The sequence below is a fragment of the Ptiloglossa arizonensis genome, chromosome 10 (assembly GCF_051014685.1).
Source record: "Ptiloglossa arizonensis isolate GNS036 chromosome 10, iyPtiAriz1_principal, whole genome shotgun sequence".
Taxonomy (NCBI): Eukaryota; Metazoa; Arthropoda; class Insecta; order Hymenoptera; family Colletidae; genus Ptiloglossa; species Ptiloglossa arizonensis.
This window is the reverse complement of record NC_135057.1, coordinates 3,390,253-3,404,563: the sequence shown is the minus strand read 5'-3', so window position 1 is coordinate 3,404,563 and position 14,311 is coordinate 3,390,253. Positions and strand designations below refer to the sequence as shown.

At 38.6% G+C, this 14,311-nt stretch overlaps 1 protein-coding gene across 4 annotated transcripts in view; it reads right to left on the bottom strand.

Annotated features, from left to right (window-relative positions):
• The window catches only part of LOC143152023 (uncharacterized), a 486,890-nt gene that overhangs the window by 36,659 nt on the left and 435,920 nt on the right, over positions 1 to 14,311 (bottom strand). The gene's annotated exons all lie outside the window — the stretch shown is intronic.

Genomic DNA, 14,311 nt, shown 5'->3' with positions numbered 1-14,311 from the left:
TTGGTCCCTTCCCATACTAATCCTGACCTACGGAAGAAAGGAATGCGAACGATATCGAGCGGAGCGTCGTTTTACGATCATTTTATTGCGTTTACACGTGATCGGCGTTCCCTTCGCGAACGAAGGAAAAAGCACGGTGGCACGTACGTATTCCCAGTTGAAGGTAGATCGGTAATTCTCCCTCGCAGGACGTTCTCTTTCATATTTTAACAAGGTCGAACGGAGAATTTTAGGAACTCCCGACGTGGGAGGCATTAAAGGGTAGCGCTTGGAGGAAATTGGATTTTGAGGAGGTTTGATTGGATTAAAAGCGGTCGGTGGAGACACGAGTCACGGAAAGTAATTTTGTTCAGCGGACTAATAACACTGGTCTGCTTTTTCTCTGGCTACTTTTCGAACAGACCGCTTCGCAGCTTTCTACGAACGAAGCCCTGTTCCCAATTTCCTATATGAAACCTAATTTCTAACTATAACACTAGAACAGTATGCTCGTCGACATAATAAATGAGTGACATAATTGGTGGTCTTAAATACTAGGTTCTTCAATAAGTTTTGTCGCGTCCATTGTAAAGAAATACTATGACACTTCAAGTTTGAACAACTGTAAATATACGAACGAGTCGACAGATCTACATGAAACTTCACACATGTTCATCAAGCAGTAGTGTCATCTTTAGAAAAATAAAACGACGAACCTAATAGATCCATTTCTTATCGAACGACAAAACTTATCGAATAACTTATTATTATCGCAAAGTGTATAAATGTGAAATTGAGATTGGAATTAAAAACATTATAATAACGATAAAATCGTATTAGAAAACGAAAATTGAAAATAATAATAATAAGAAGAAGAATCAAATATGAATTGAAACGAATACAAGAGATGGGTAAAACCTAATAGCTTCATTTCTTATCGAACGACAAAACTTATCGAATAACTTATTATTATTACATAGCGTATAAATGTGAAATTAAGATTGGAATTAAAAACATTATAATAACGATAAAATCGTATTAGAAAACGAAAATTGAAAATAATAATAAGAAGAAGAAGAATCAAATATGAATTGAAGCGAATACAAGAGATGGGTAAAAAATGGTAAATTATGAACAATGTAATTCGAGCACATTGATCGAACTTGATAAAACGTACGTTGAGGATGACGAGGTTGAGCCAGAGAATTCCAAAAAGACATATTTGGAACGATTATGCGCGTCAGCGTAGGATACGCGATCTTTCAGTGATCCGAGTAGAGGGTCCATTAATTCTCTTTGGGATTGAGAAGTTTCCCAAGAGATAAGATAGTTGAGGCATACAGAATGTAGAACATTGTAACGGTATCGCTTTTCACCTGCTGAGATTTATCCTTGCTGAACTGCAACTGCATCGAGAGTTATCTATATATATATATCAAAACGTACAAGATTATCGAAAATCTCACGTTGACTCGTAATATTACAATTTGCAGGGTGCATGAAGACGTGTGAGGCTGACTGTGCACACGTGCACCATAAATAGTACCCGGGTATCTTGGTCACGCGCTGCGAACGATAAATTCACGAATATATTCGATATCAAGAAGCGATTTAAAATTTTCACACGACACCGCGCTCTTTGAAACAACGTGAAATATAAAATGGTGAATCACGTCCGAATGCTTGTCTCGAACTCGCTGAATTTGCAGCGCAGAGTACGATCATCCCTGCAGACTTTAATTAGAATCACGGGATGCGTTAGAGGTGATTATCGGTATGACAACTCTGTACAAGCTTACATCGGTTGTTTTATGGTGTGCCCATGTGTATTGGGTTTGTCAAAAAGACTTCAATATCTACGGAGTGGACCTGTCATCGACAATTAGAAAATGTAATTTTCAAAATATGTAATGTTCAATGGGTTGAAACACATGGGAGGTACTTGTCATTGTCCTTTGACAATGTGTTTGACCTTTAACTGCAAAATGGACTCTTGTATCAAGAGGTTGGGTATGCAGGTCCTAGCACGATATCACTGTAGAATTTTTCAGATGTTGGTAATTTCCAGACCAGGTTTGTTCACTTTGGATACCCTGTTAGTGTCACGATACCCACATCTAGGCCTAATCGTAGCAGATCCTTGGTTAGCCCCAACATTTTAGACCCGGTGTGATTCGTAATTTGCTCGTCACCTCTCATCATTAATTTAAAAGGTTAGAAAAGACCGAGGTGACTTCATCGATGACTTGCGGTCCTTCATTAGTTGACAATTTGGTACATTCGATTCGAGTAGATTCAAGTTAGTTGGTACATTAGATTCGAGTAGATTCATTAGTTGGTATACTCGATTCGATTCGATTAATATTAGTTAGCATTCGATTCGATCCAGATTAATCGGTATATTCGATTCGAGTCGATTCAAGTTAGTTGGCATTAAGATTCGATTCGATTCAGATTAGTTGGCATATGAGACTCGATTCGATCGTTTTGCCAACTCCCTTAGATATATCTAAGTAGGCAACCGTGGTCTTAATTTTTGGAGCATTTGGGCTATCGAAGATTTGTTATTGTTGAACCATTTGGGCTATCGAAGATTTGTTATTGTTGAACCATTTGGGCTATCGAAGATTTGTTATTGTTGAACCATTTGGGCTATCGAAGATTTGTTATTGTTGAACCATTTGGGCTATCGAAGATTTGTTATTGTTGAACCATTTCGACTATCGAAGATTTGTTATTGTTGAACCATTTGGGCTATCGAAGATTTGTTATTGTTGAACCATTTGGGCTATCGAAGATTTGTTATTGTTGAACCATTTTGGCTATGGAAGATTTGTTATTGTTGAGCCATAGTTTGTGTCCCTCGAAGTTTGTGCAAACACATTTAAAGCTCGGAATATTTTCCAAGCAACTTCGAACACGATACAAACTCGTCGATCCGTTTCTCTGCAAACGTGTGTCTACAATCGTATAATCCGGATGACATCAGACGGGCGACAAAGTGAAAATCTATAGTGCCCTAACAAACACAGCGGATGATTATGTTACGTTCAAATCACGAACGTTACAACAGATCCGCGAATCGCTGTCTAGTCAGCGCACAAACGGACGCCGAGTACTAACCGATGAAACGTAATACGTTCTGTTTGTCCGTAATCGCTCTAATTACTAAGCAACGCACTAAAACTCTGTCGCTTTGATGACGTCGCTTTTGTCGGTGCACTTTGAACGTTCCGTTTAGAGACATAGGAGAATGCATTTTGGAATGGAGTTAATAAGACGCATTGAGCGTCAACTACACGAAACACCCTATCTCATACTTAGTTATTCGATGAGTATTATTACCGATAATGAGTTATTAATTTGTGACAAATTGCAACTGCTTATGACGAGAAATCCAAGGAAAACGTAGTAGATGTTGCAAGGAGTCCGATTAGTTTCGAATGTCGAAAAATGGGTATGTATTTGAAATTTATTTAAAAAAAAAAACTAGGGAGTAGGTAATTTGTAATAATTTGTAACTATTTGCGATGAGAAATTCGGAGAAATCGTAATAGAGTGTTTTAAGATGTTTGAGTAGTTTGGAACTCTAAAAAGTGAATGGAATTTAAAATTTTTTTTAAGAGGACTATTGGACACATCAATTTTAAATTTTGTACGTTTATTTAGTCACGCTTTTTCAGAGTGTAGAAATTTTTTCAAGTATAAATACTCGATTTTTGTGCATGTTTTCATACGATGTGAATAAAAAGAATGTGCTCACGTTTGGCACGATAACGCTGTTTCTAGTTATTCTAAATAAAAAAATCAAAAGTATTCTATTCCATGTAAACATGGTTATCGATTTGAACTGAAACATATGTCAAAAACACGAAATTTGAAAACATTCCAACATTTTACCGAACGAATTTTGTTTCTTTTTCAAAAAAATAAAAAATTTCTTTATCTATAAACTTTATTTTAGTTTGGACGATAGAAGGGCTTTTGTTCGATATATGTTGCAAGTTTGGAAACAATCTATCTTTTGGTCCTCGAGGTATCGTATCGCACAGCTTGAAAAATATTATTTTGAAAAAAACAGCTTTGAGATTTGGCGAACAGTGTCAGCGTATATGTAGAATTTAGTTCAAAGCCCTATAACATTGTTAATTTTTGGAGTTTCACCATAATCCTATCTTGAAACTTTAAAAAAGTGTAAAATACAATGGATCTTTTTTATCTCCAAACTAGACAAACACCCTTTAAAGTTTATGGTACGTTGTTAAAGTATGCAGAGAATTCGAAAGTCCTGCAACTTCAGCTGAAAAAATTGCTAATTCTTCAAAGTTTATCATAATACTTTCGGTATAATATTTTTATAACTTGAAACTTTAAAGGAGTCTAAAAAGGAAAAACTCGTTTCTTTTAAATTTTTAATCTAGACAGTCTCCTTAAGGGCAACAGTAGCGGTTAGGTTCATACTGTGGTTGTACTCCCTTCATTGTATTTGATAATTAAAATTCGTGTCGAGGTTCTGGTAAATTATTTCCAGTTTACACGTTTGTAATTAGGAAAAGTCTTGTTGCGTGCATATAATTTTCAGACACGCTTGCTAAAATCTCTCTCCTTATTTCGCGCAACGAATTAATTTTACAGAAGTAATTGCAATTAGAAATTGTAATTGTTTGTACATACTGATAAAGCAATTTCATCGCTGAGTGTATAATATGTGTGAAAAAATACCTGAAATGGTTTAAATGTCCAACTTATCGACGGGAATCGCTGATACGCGTAAACGATGATTATGTTCGCTCGATCGTTCATGACTGACATTCCAAAACAATGTTTGTTATCGTTGAAGTCCCAAGTTGTGAATACGTGTTACTATTAGTGGAATTAGGTTACAACTGTGTTGAACCGAGTGTCTAAGCACAGATCAATTTTACCTGAAATATGATTCTATTCTTGGGTCTCAGAATGAGCTCGTGTAGTAAAACAATGAATAAAACACGTTTGTTCGATCGCAATTATCGATGTTTATTTTCAATAATTTACAAGCGAAAGAAATCTTGGATAAGTGAATTTAAGAAATAATTAGAAACGAAGTTTGCCATAGCGGCTTAAACGAAAATAATAAACGATTTGTTGCAAACATATCCAATGTTGAATAAAACGAAAAGAATCTTACTTGATCGAGAATAAAGAATTGTTCATTTTTCGTATCGCGATGATTCCATAACTTTGAAGCAGACTCGAATAACTTGGACATTTTTGCTGCTTCTCGGTAGTCGATTGACACATCCACGAACACGGGAGAACACCGACGAAAACGAAACGGGGGAAGGAAATAACGCGAGACGTTCCTATCTTATCACCTACGTATTTAATTTCGCGTTTCAAAGTAATTGCATTCATCCGATACAAGAAACGTGAAGAAAATACAAGCGCGAGAAGAAAAATACCCTTCCCTCGTTCCATAGTTCCTGTTTCTCTCCGGAAGGCTAACTTCATCGTCGTTGAGAAATAAACGGGACGAAGGGACTCTGAAAGACGAGTTCGTCTCGGGTGTCATCCATTTTCGTTGCTGTCGTCGGAGCTATTTTGAAAATCGCGCGAAGACGAAAGGAAGCGTGGAGGAGCGGGGGTGGCGAGAGGGAGAAATAAAAGAGAAATCCGCTGACTCAAGAGAGTCGAGCTTAATCACGATGACAAAAGTGGGCCGGTAGTTTCGTGCGTTGCATTATACACGCCTCGGCGGCCAACTCATTAAAGCCACGCAACCGGAACCAGGAGTAGCGCTTCGAAAGCTACCCCGGAAACTTGGAGAGCTTTCGTCCAAGAGGAGCTCGGAGACGCCTCGAGCCACCTAGGTGTGCGCACCTATATAATTACGTGGCTCTCTGATACGACGCGGCTCGAAGCTTTCACAGCCACCGTCTCTGTTGATTATCTTCGAGTAAATCGAGTATTCTCGCGGACGTCTTTCTTGGTTTCTCCGCTTGGCTCCTATTTCCGTTACGAGTGTCTACCGTCGTTTTGGTAACTCGGTAAAACGAACGCAGAGGGGTAACTTTCTCTGGGAGAACGCTGTCGATCTGTTTAGCCCGTGACTCTCGTGCGGGATTCTCCTTTCGAGATTTTTCGTTCAACGATCGAACAGGGAATATTTTAGAATTATTCGTGACAGTCTGAAACATTGTTGCGCTGAGAATAATTAACTCGTTTGCGATATTGTCAAGAAACGATCTATATTCGTTCATGAACAAATAGTGAAATGAGAATCTTACAAATCTTACAAATAAATATATTATAATAGCCGCGGTTACTTAAATATTTGAATAAATACTTTTCGTTTATCGAGTAGTCGTTCATTCGTTATTTTTCGAACAAATTACATTGATAAATCTTCTGTGATCTTTAGATGTTATATACATATTTCATGTATTCGATAAATGTTTCTTGACTATATCCCTGTTTTCTTATCGATTAATTAGGGTACTGACTACTTGGAGCTTTACACGTTACTGTGTACAAAACTGATTAAAGTATACAGAATGACGTGTTCTAAGATTTTGCCTATTTCCTGGTGAAATTTTCCTCAGAAGTTGTAAACGTAATTTAAGAATTTCAACGACTGCGTGGCAACTTCTGGCTTTCCTTTTCGGCCACTCGTCTGACCATTTACCTGCCAGTCTCACGAGAACTTTTATTTTACCGCCAAAGTTAATTAACATTTAGCCACTGAGCGCAGTCGAGACATGAATATGCGAGACCTTGTGGACGCAATTACGTAATTTTGTAGCCGCGCGCATTACCCCTTTACGTACGTCTAAACCCTCCTTTCGTGACATTGAAGTAAAAACTAAAAGGAGTTCTCGTTAATTATTCAAGGAAAGTTATCAATTAAAATGTCTCACAGAAATTGCAATCTTTATTTATTCGCGACAGGTACAAGTAGGACGTACTCTTCCGGTACAATATGTATTTGTTTAGAAAATATTAGCCGAAAAATACGTATCTCGATAAAGTAGTCTTTAAAATTGTGAGCGTTAACAATGGGTATTCGTTTCTTATAGTTTTCTAAATCGAATGATTGCATTGGGTTGTGTTCGTTCACCGTTAAATATAATCTGATAAAACTCGTAAAGTTAAGTAGCAAAGTAAAGCAAGAAATAAATTAGTAGAAGTAGAAAATAAAATTAATTGCAAACAAAGTGAGAAACTATTTCGGGAACGTTAAAACCGTGAGTACGCATCTGTAAAATCCGTTCAATTTCTAATTAACGAAAACAGCGAATTCTCTGAAAATAATTTCGTTAAAACGTTCCCTCCGAGCGGGTAAAGATGTAAATAATTTATCGTCATATGCAGGGTACCAAAATTGGCTTAAAGCATTCACGACCGAAGCGTCAAAGTAAACTTGATAAACATAGTTTATCGGAAATATGCAAAGCGCTCGAAGTACGAAGTTATTTAATACGATATTCCGCGGACTCGCCTTTGCGTTAATGTATTCAAACGAAATAGGACGAGTTACGAAGAAGTGGCTAAACGCGATGAAAGCGACAGAACTTTTTGAACAAAAGAATCGCTTCCTTTCGCGCCCGTTTTTCTTATTTCATTCGACGCAGCATCTGGAAATAAGTACTCAAAGCAACGCTGAAGTCACGACTGGAAGCGTTCGAGTGAATAGAATTGCAATCGAAGCGGCTAGACTCGCGAAAGAAATCCTCGAAATTGAAGTCCAGTAATTCAGCTGACCGCGATTCCATTGAACGTTCGTCGACATTCGTCGAACTTTTCGCAAAATTTTCCAGATATTTTTCAACGCACTTTACGACTTGTTTCGATATTGGAACGACGTACGTACAGCCTGACTCGCTTGTTTTTAACAATAGAAAGAAAAGTGTCCAACGAAAGTTGTTTGGAGCACATAGTGCGACATCGATCATTTTTTTACACGTTCAAGTCTAGAGAAGAATTAACGAGGTCAATCAATTTTCAATAATGAAAAAAAAAAGAACAAAATGAAACGTACGAACAATTAAAATTCTGTGTAAATCGAAAACATTCGTCAACTTTCTCCCAGCAGACGCAAAATTATTTTATACGTTTGTCTTCGACTATAAACTGGTATATACTAACGGCGATCATTACTCAATTGACGATCTTAAATTTTGATCAAACTTAGCACACTCATAGAGTTAATAAAGAAATGTTCACTCATAATTTGGTTTCATCAGTTAATACTTATGTTTGTAAAACGCCTTGAAAATTAATACTGGAAAAAAAAAACTGTCGAATACGATAAAAGTTTGATCTTCGACAAACAATCGGAAGGTCTGACTAAATTAGGCTAAAAACTGAACTTTTTTCATACACGACATTTTTATCTATCTCCATTGATATACAATATGTTTAACCAAACCCGTAATTTATCTACAACTTGTCTGTCGATACGAGACAATAATGCCTAATACTTGCCGTGATTAAAATCGGTGATTATGTATTCGATATTCCATACGAACATTGCAAATCGGACGATGAGCACAAATTCTATCGCATGGAAAATAAAAAGAGCTCATCGCGATGTAACTCGTTGAAAATTGCACTCTTCCAACCGTATCGGCATAGTTTCCAGAAGGGGGTGTAATTCAAGGTTCCATTTGAAACAAAAGTTTCCAGAGAAATTGAACGTGGAAAAAAGTGATTTGAAATATCGTTCCGTCGATGAAACACGAGCGGGTGCAATTAACGGATCCGTTCGATCCGCGGGAGCAGCGGCTATTTAATTCATTAATAAAGTTCCCTTGATTCGAAGTTTTCCTCTGGAATTCTCGCGAGTTCTTTCCGTCCCGTTCTCAATCAAAGCCCAGCCTCATTTTTCATTGGCCGCGACACGGACGAGGCACGGGGCGTTTAAAGGAATCAGCAGACGGGAAATTAGCTCGGAAATCGCTTTCGGAGTTGCGAACAACGAGGCATCCCCCTTCGGTGGCTCGTCGTTTGATTACTACGAAGTTACGCGGCCGGAACCTTTTATCTGTCAGAGTCTCTCCTCGCGTATTTACACGTTATCGCACCCCGGGGGATCGTCACCGGTCGGTCGCACGTCGACGCGCGATTCTCGCTGAATTAATTACGCGAGCCGCGTAGTCAATATTTGAAACGAAGTACGACGAATCCCTGGGTAAATGAATATTATCGGAGACACGGAAGCTTTCCCAGTATGCCGAGTAAATTTACATAACAATTAATTAAAAGGGCTGTTCCGGGATTAAATCGTGTAGAATTTTACGGGAACGTGCGTCGACAAACTTTACGCCCTTAACATCGCGACACTCTACGGAATTCACGACCTATTGAGCTATTCGGTGCTTATTTTTTCTCTAGCACTTTTCCAAAAGATGACACTAAACTGGTCGGTCGGAAGTGTTAGTATTTAATCGAATTAATGCGATTATTCATAAAAAGCGTATCTACACCGATTATTCATTATACAGGAGTTCCAGGATCGCATAAATAATGCGTTCTTTTAGTAATATTAGAAGAAAGTTGGTTTTGTATGAAAAATAGAATGTTTCAGTATTCATTTCTTATTTCTAAAAGGTTGAACGGACCTCTCTATTTTCTGTTATCACGTTTCGAATCACTGTGTACATCGAAAGCATTCCGATATATAAAACTATCGAGGTGTATCGCAGTTAAAGCGTAAACTCGATTCACGTATACATTCGCTAATGTTCTGTTTATATTTCGCTGAAATTACTCGCAGTATGTATGCGTTCACCACAGTTTACGCTTCGACTGTACGTATACGTAGAGTACAAGCACTTTCGGACGGTCCGAAACTTTACGGAATTACGGTATGCGGTTTGTCATTTGAATCCAAAGGAACATTCTGCGAACAAAGAGTTAAGCTTCTAATTAAACGCGGTCGCGGGAACTTTCGACATTCTAAAACACCGGATCCCCTGGGCAGGACTTAAGCGCGTCAAATCGCGGAAGAATAACTTTTCCGGCTCGCTCCGGGAACTACGGAAGAAAAACAAATAAAAAAGGGAGCCCTTGGTAGCGGTAGATGAGAATACAAAAAAGACGGCGAGTTCACTCGGCCGACGTGTTACTCCATCGTGGCCATTACCGCGCACTATAGAATTATGAGCGTGCATCTGCTCGTATCTTCGCACGGTGCATCGTTCAAAATGAATGCTCTACTTGGAAGTTTCCACGGGCCAGAGAACAGTCGAGGAAGGAAACCGTTTAGGGTGAAACTTCAACGTATTGCGACGTGTATTGTTTACTTTGAAGGGCTGGCTCGCGTCGGAGTATACATCGCCGCGGTTCTTTTCAATTCCCCGAAAAGGATCCACTTGGTAGAGTGGGGTAATGCATCCGGTGCATCGATAACGGGGACGAGTATATAGAAGAAACGGCGAAACGATGATTATACAAATCAATTTCAAAATGCGATCGTTCGGACCTACGTTTTTCAAAATGGAGCGTTTTGCGCAAGAAGAAGAGCGCGAGAGAAACTTTTTAACATCGACGAATGTGAATAACTTAAATATTTTTGTTATCAATATATATTATTCGTATGTCCCCGTTTTTCGATTTTAGTCGCGGAAAATTGTACACGCGAATAAAATTTATATTACTCTTCGCAGACATTTTATCTTTGTTTCAGGAGGCGCGATTAAAAAATGTTTCTTTCATAGATTCATGTACGAAACGCCTTTATTCGTTTCGATTTCTCGACAAATTTGTCATTCGAAACGTCGAATTATTCGCAATCGATCGAGATGTTTAATTTTTCCATTTTCACTTCGATGTTTTCAACGGTACATGACATTCCACTTATTCCTCCGGTTACGCGACACGATGAAGTGTGTACGATTCTATTGTACTTATTTCAATTTAAAACTATATCTCGTGTTTGTGTTCGTTTAATCTTTACCCGTGTCGATAAATTTTCAATTCAATTTTCCGTGCGCAATAATAACGAAACGGTACGTAATTTCACGAACGTTGCGCAAAGTTATTCGCAGTAATTTATTGTTAGGTAATTAAAAACTTTCGTCCGCGTTCGTAGCCAGAGCGTTTCGTATTTTCTTCCAGTGATTAATATCGCTGTACCATGAACGCGATCTACTGTTTCTACTCGAATTTTCTGGCACTGGTCGGTGCAGCAGTAGTAACGTACCGTATTGGTCAGACCTGGCGGCGAACTCTATTTCTGCTTCAAGTCTCTGCCGTCCACTACTACTATTAGTAACACCACTACACCAATGACACGTTCCGTGTTTCTGAAGCAGTAGAAGCTACACTATCCTGGACAATAGAGATCAACGTCTGCCAAATACCTACTTCGCTAGCATCTGCGGAGTTTCAATGGTAGCAGATTGCAGATCTCTGCGGAGAATAGAATATCCGTGCCGTGTGCACCGCAAAAAATCCACAATGACCAACGATTTAAAGAGTCTATATCCAAAAACTCGTATACCAATGTTTATCGACATCGATTCGGTTCAACGTTTCGATCGTGCTTCGAGAATACAAGATTTCTTGAACTAAAACTGGACCGATATCGAGAAAACGAAACATCAGAGAAGCCATATATGTGAACATTTCTTTTATATTTACTCTTATTATTAGACTTTTGGAATATTTATTGTACGAAACTTGATCTTCCCGCAGGAAACCATAGTCGCATGATCGTAACTTTGAATCGAATGAACACGTACCATTAATTCGATTAGCCAAAGAAGAAGATTCCTCTTGGTGTTTATGAAATGATTTCGAACAGCAAAATCTACCACTATTACTCCATTTATTCAGAGCTTCTCGATTTATTTCAATAATCACCGGCTAAAATAAGGTTTGGGAACACTTCGATCGTTGATCGATTTACAAAGGAATTGCTTAGTTTCACGACTAAGGAGAATTTTAATTTTTTACCCACCAACTAAAAATCAAGATTTAGGTATTTAATGCGTCCCGCGTACCTTTATTAATTAAATTGTTCTTTTCAATTTTTCCAAGAATTCGTACATTACCTACACGTGGAACTATCGGTGTTCAATTTTAGCGGGTTCGGTAACGAAGCAACCCCTCCTAAACGGAATCGATATTTCGATCGCTTCGGAATCAATCTTGCAAGAAATAAAAGACAGAATTAAACACCCCTCGATTATTGTTTCGAATACTCGACCGCCGTGCTCCGTTTTCCGACAATGCGTCCATCCATCGAGCAAACGCTCGCTAGAAATCTATGAAACGAGAATCATTAAATTCAGCTTTGGACAAGTGGGTGTTCTCGATGGTTTTCCAAACGAACGTCTATTTTTCCGTCGAAAAACAACGAAGCTACGTGCGAAATACATGTATTTGTTTCGCGTTCGTTCGATTCATTTTTCCTTTCTTTTTTTTTTCTTCTTTTTTTTTTTTTTTTTTATTTACCACAAAGAGTCGTCGTCCCTTTGTGCCGCGATCCATTCCGCGTGCAACGACAAACAATACTACGAATTATTAGAACGCAGCGACGGTTCATCGTTCCCGATCGTTGACCGGATTCCAGGAACCGTATCGCGGGGCGTGCAACGACGCCGACTGAATCTCGACTCGTATTCTCCGGCAGCCGCAACACGACGCGCGTCCACGGTTTACAAATCCGTCGGTATCGATTTCCTATTAGCATCAGGTAAACCGTCGACGCGTTACCAAGACTCGAAGACGGTACAACTGGTCGTGGATCGGCGCGGATCACACGTAAGAGTTACACACCGTACATACAAGTCGTAAACAACGATGATATCGGCGTTGCATTAACCTTAATTACGTTCGAGCATTAATACTCGGCGCGGGACGGTTGCTAACGACTTTGACCTCTTATGCACGTTTCTATGCGCGGTGTGTCATGTGTCAGTGCAGATTCAGCGCGAAGCGAAGATGGGAAATCGCATGCAATACAGGAAGACGAGAAATAGGTTCTTAGGGTACCACTCGTATCGCGTCGAATTAACCCGTTCGTTTACAAGTGCGATGAAATTGGACCAAATATAAGAACTACGGGTGAGTATTGTCACATATTCGTACGTTCAAATGTAGTTTTGCGAAGATATTGGAAAGGAACATTTGTATATCTCCGAAAAGAAAGTTTAGGGTTGGCGAGGTCAGTGAGAGTTATCAGTGTGGTTAGATTTCGTTCTCTAAAGCGTTGACTGGAACGAGTGGGAGAAGGTAGTAGGTGGGGGTAGGGGTGGGGGGAGACCTGCCCCCTCCTTCGTGCATCGAGCGCTGAAGGCATTAGAGTGGGGAAGCTCGCACTTTACCGCGTGTACGAAATGAATTAATCATGTTTATTATTTGTAATACGGTTGAATCTCTAAGTATGCGAGAAACACAACGAAAGACTGATTCAATTATTAATTCACGTTATTTTAGTAAATAACGTGAATTATAAATGATATATTAAGAACTCTTTATAAATGATATGTAACAATAATTATTGTTTACACAAGTGTACAAGAAATTCTATTATTTTTAAATAGTATTTATAAATTGTGATATGCGTAAGAAATTGTTACTTACGAAAGTATGTAAGAACAACCCAAGTAACAATTTCTTACTTACAAAAGTATATAAGAAAACCTAAGTAACAATTCCTTGTACACGTTAAAATTTATAAATATTATTTAAAAATGATAGGATTTCTCGTACACTTGTGTAAGTAACAATCATTATTACATATTATTTATAAAAAGAGGAATAAAGTACTAAGGTAACGTTAATAACTGAATTAGTCTTTCGTTGTGTTTTTTGTGTATTTAGAAATTGAGCCGTATTACAAATAACGAACTTCGATTAATTTGTTTTGTACACGTGGTAGAGAGTGAGCTTTCTTACTCCAATACCTTCAAAGCACGATACGTAAAGAAGCTCCCTCCCCCCTCCCCCCATCTTCCCCTATTCCTCTCAGTCAGCGATTTAGAGAATGAAATTTGGCCATACTGGTCATAACCGACCTTGTTGTTAATTATGACACGGGTTGTCGAAACTTGAATCATAGGGTAAGGGATTAACGCGACAACCGATTTGATTCGATCCTCGTCGACCAACGTCGCACAATGTAATACAATTTGTTAAATATTGTACAAAAGTAGAAACCATTACCACCTTCACCACTACCAAACGAGGATTAAACGTTACTGTGCGACATTATGTGATTCTGTTTAATCGAGAATTAATTCGGCAATAATATCGGGTTACACGGTACGGTAATATTCGATTCCACGCGATAGCAATGCTCGGTAACAACGCACTATGGTAAACAGAAACCATCGGGAAACTCGCG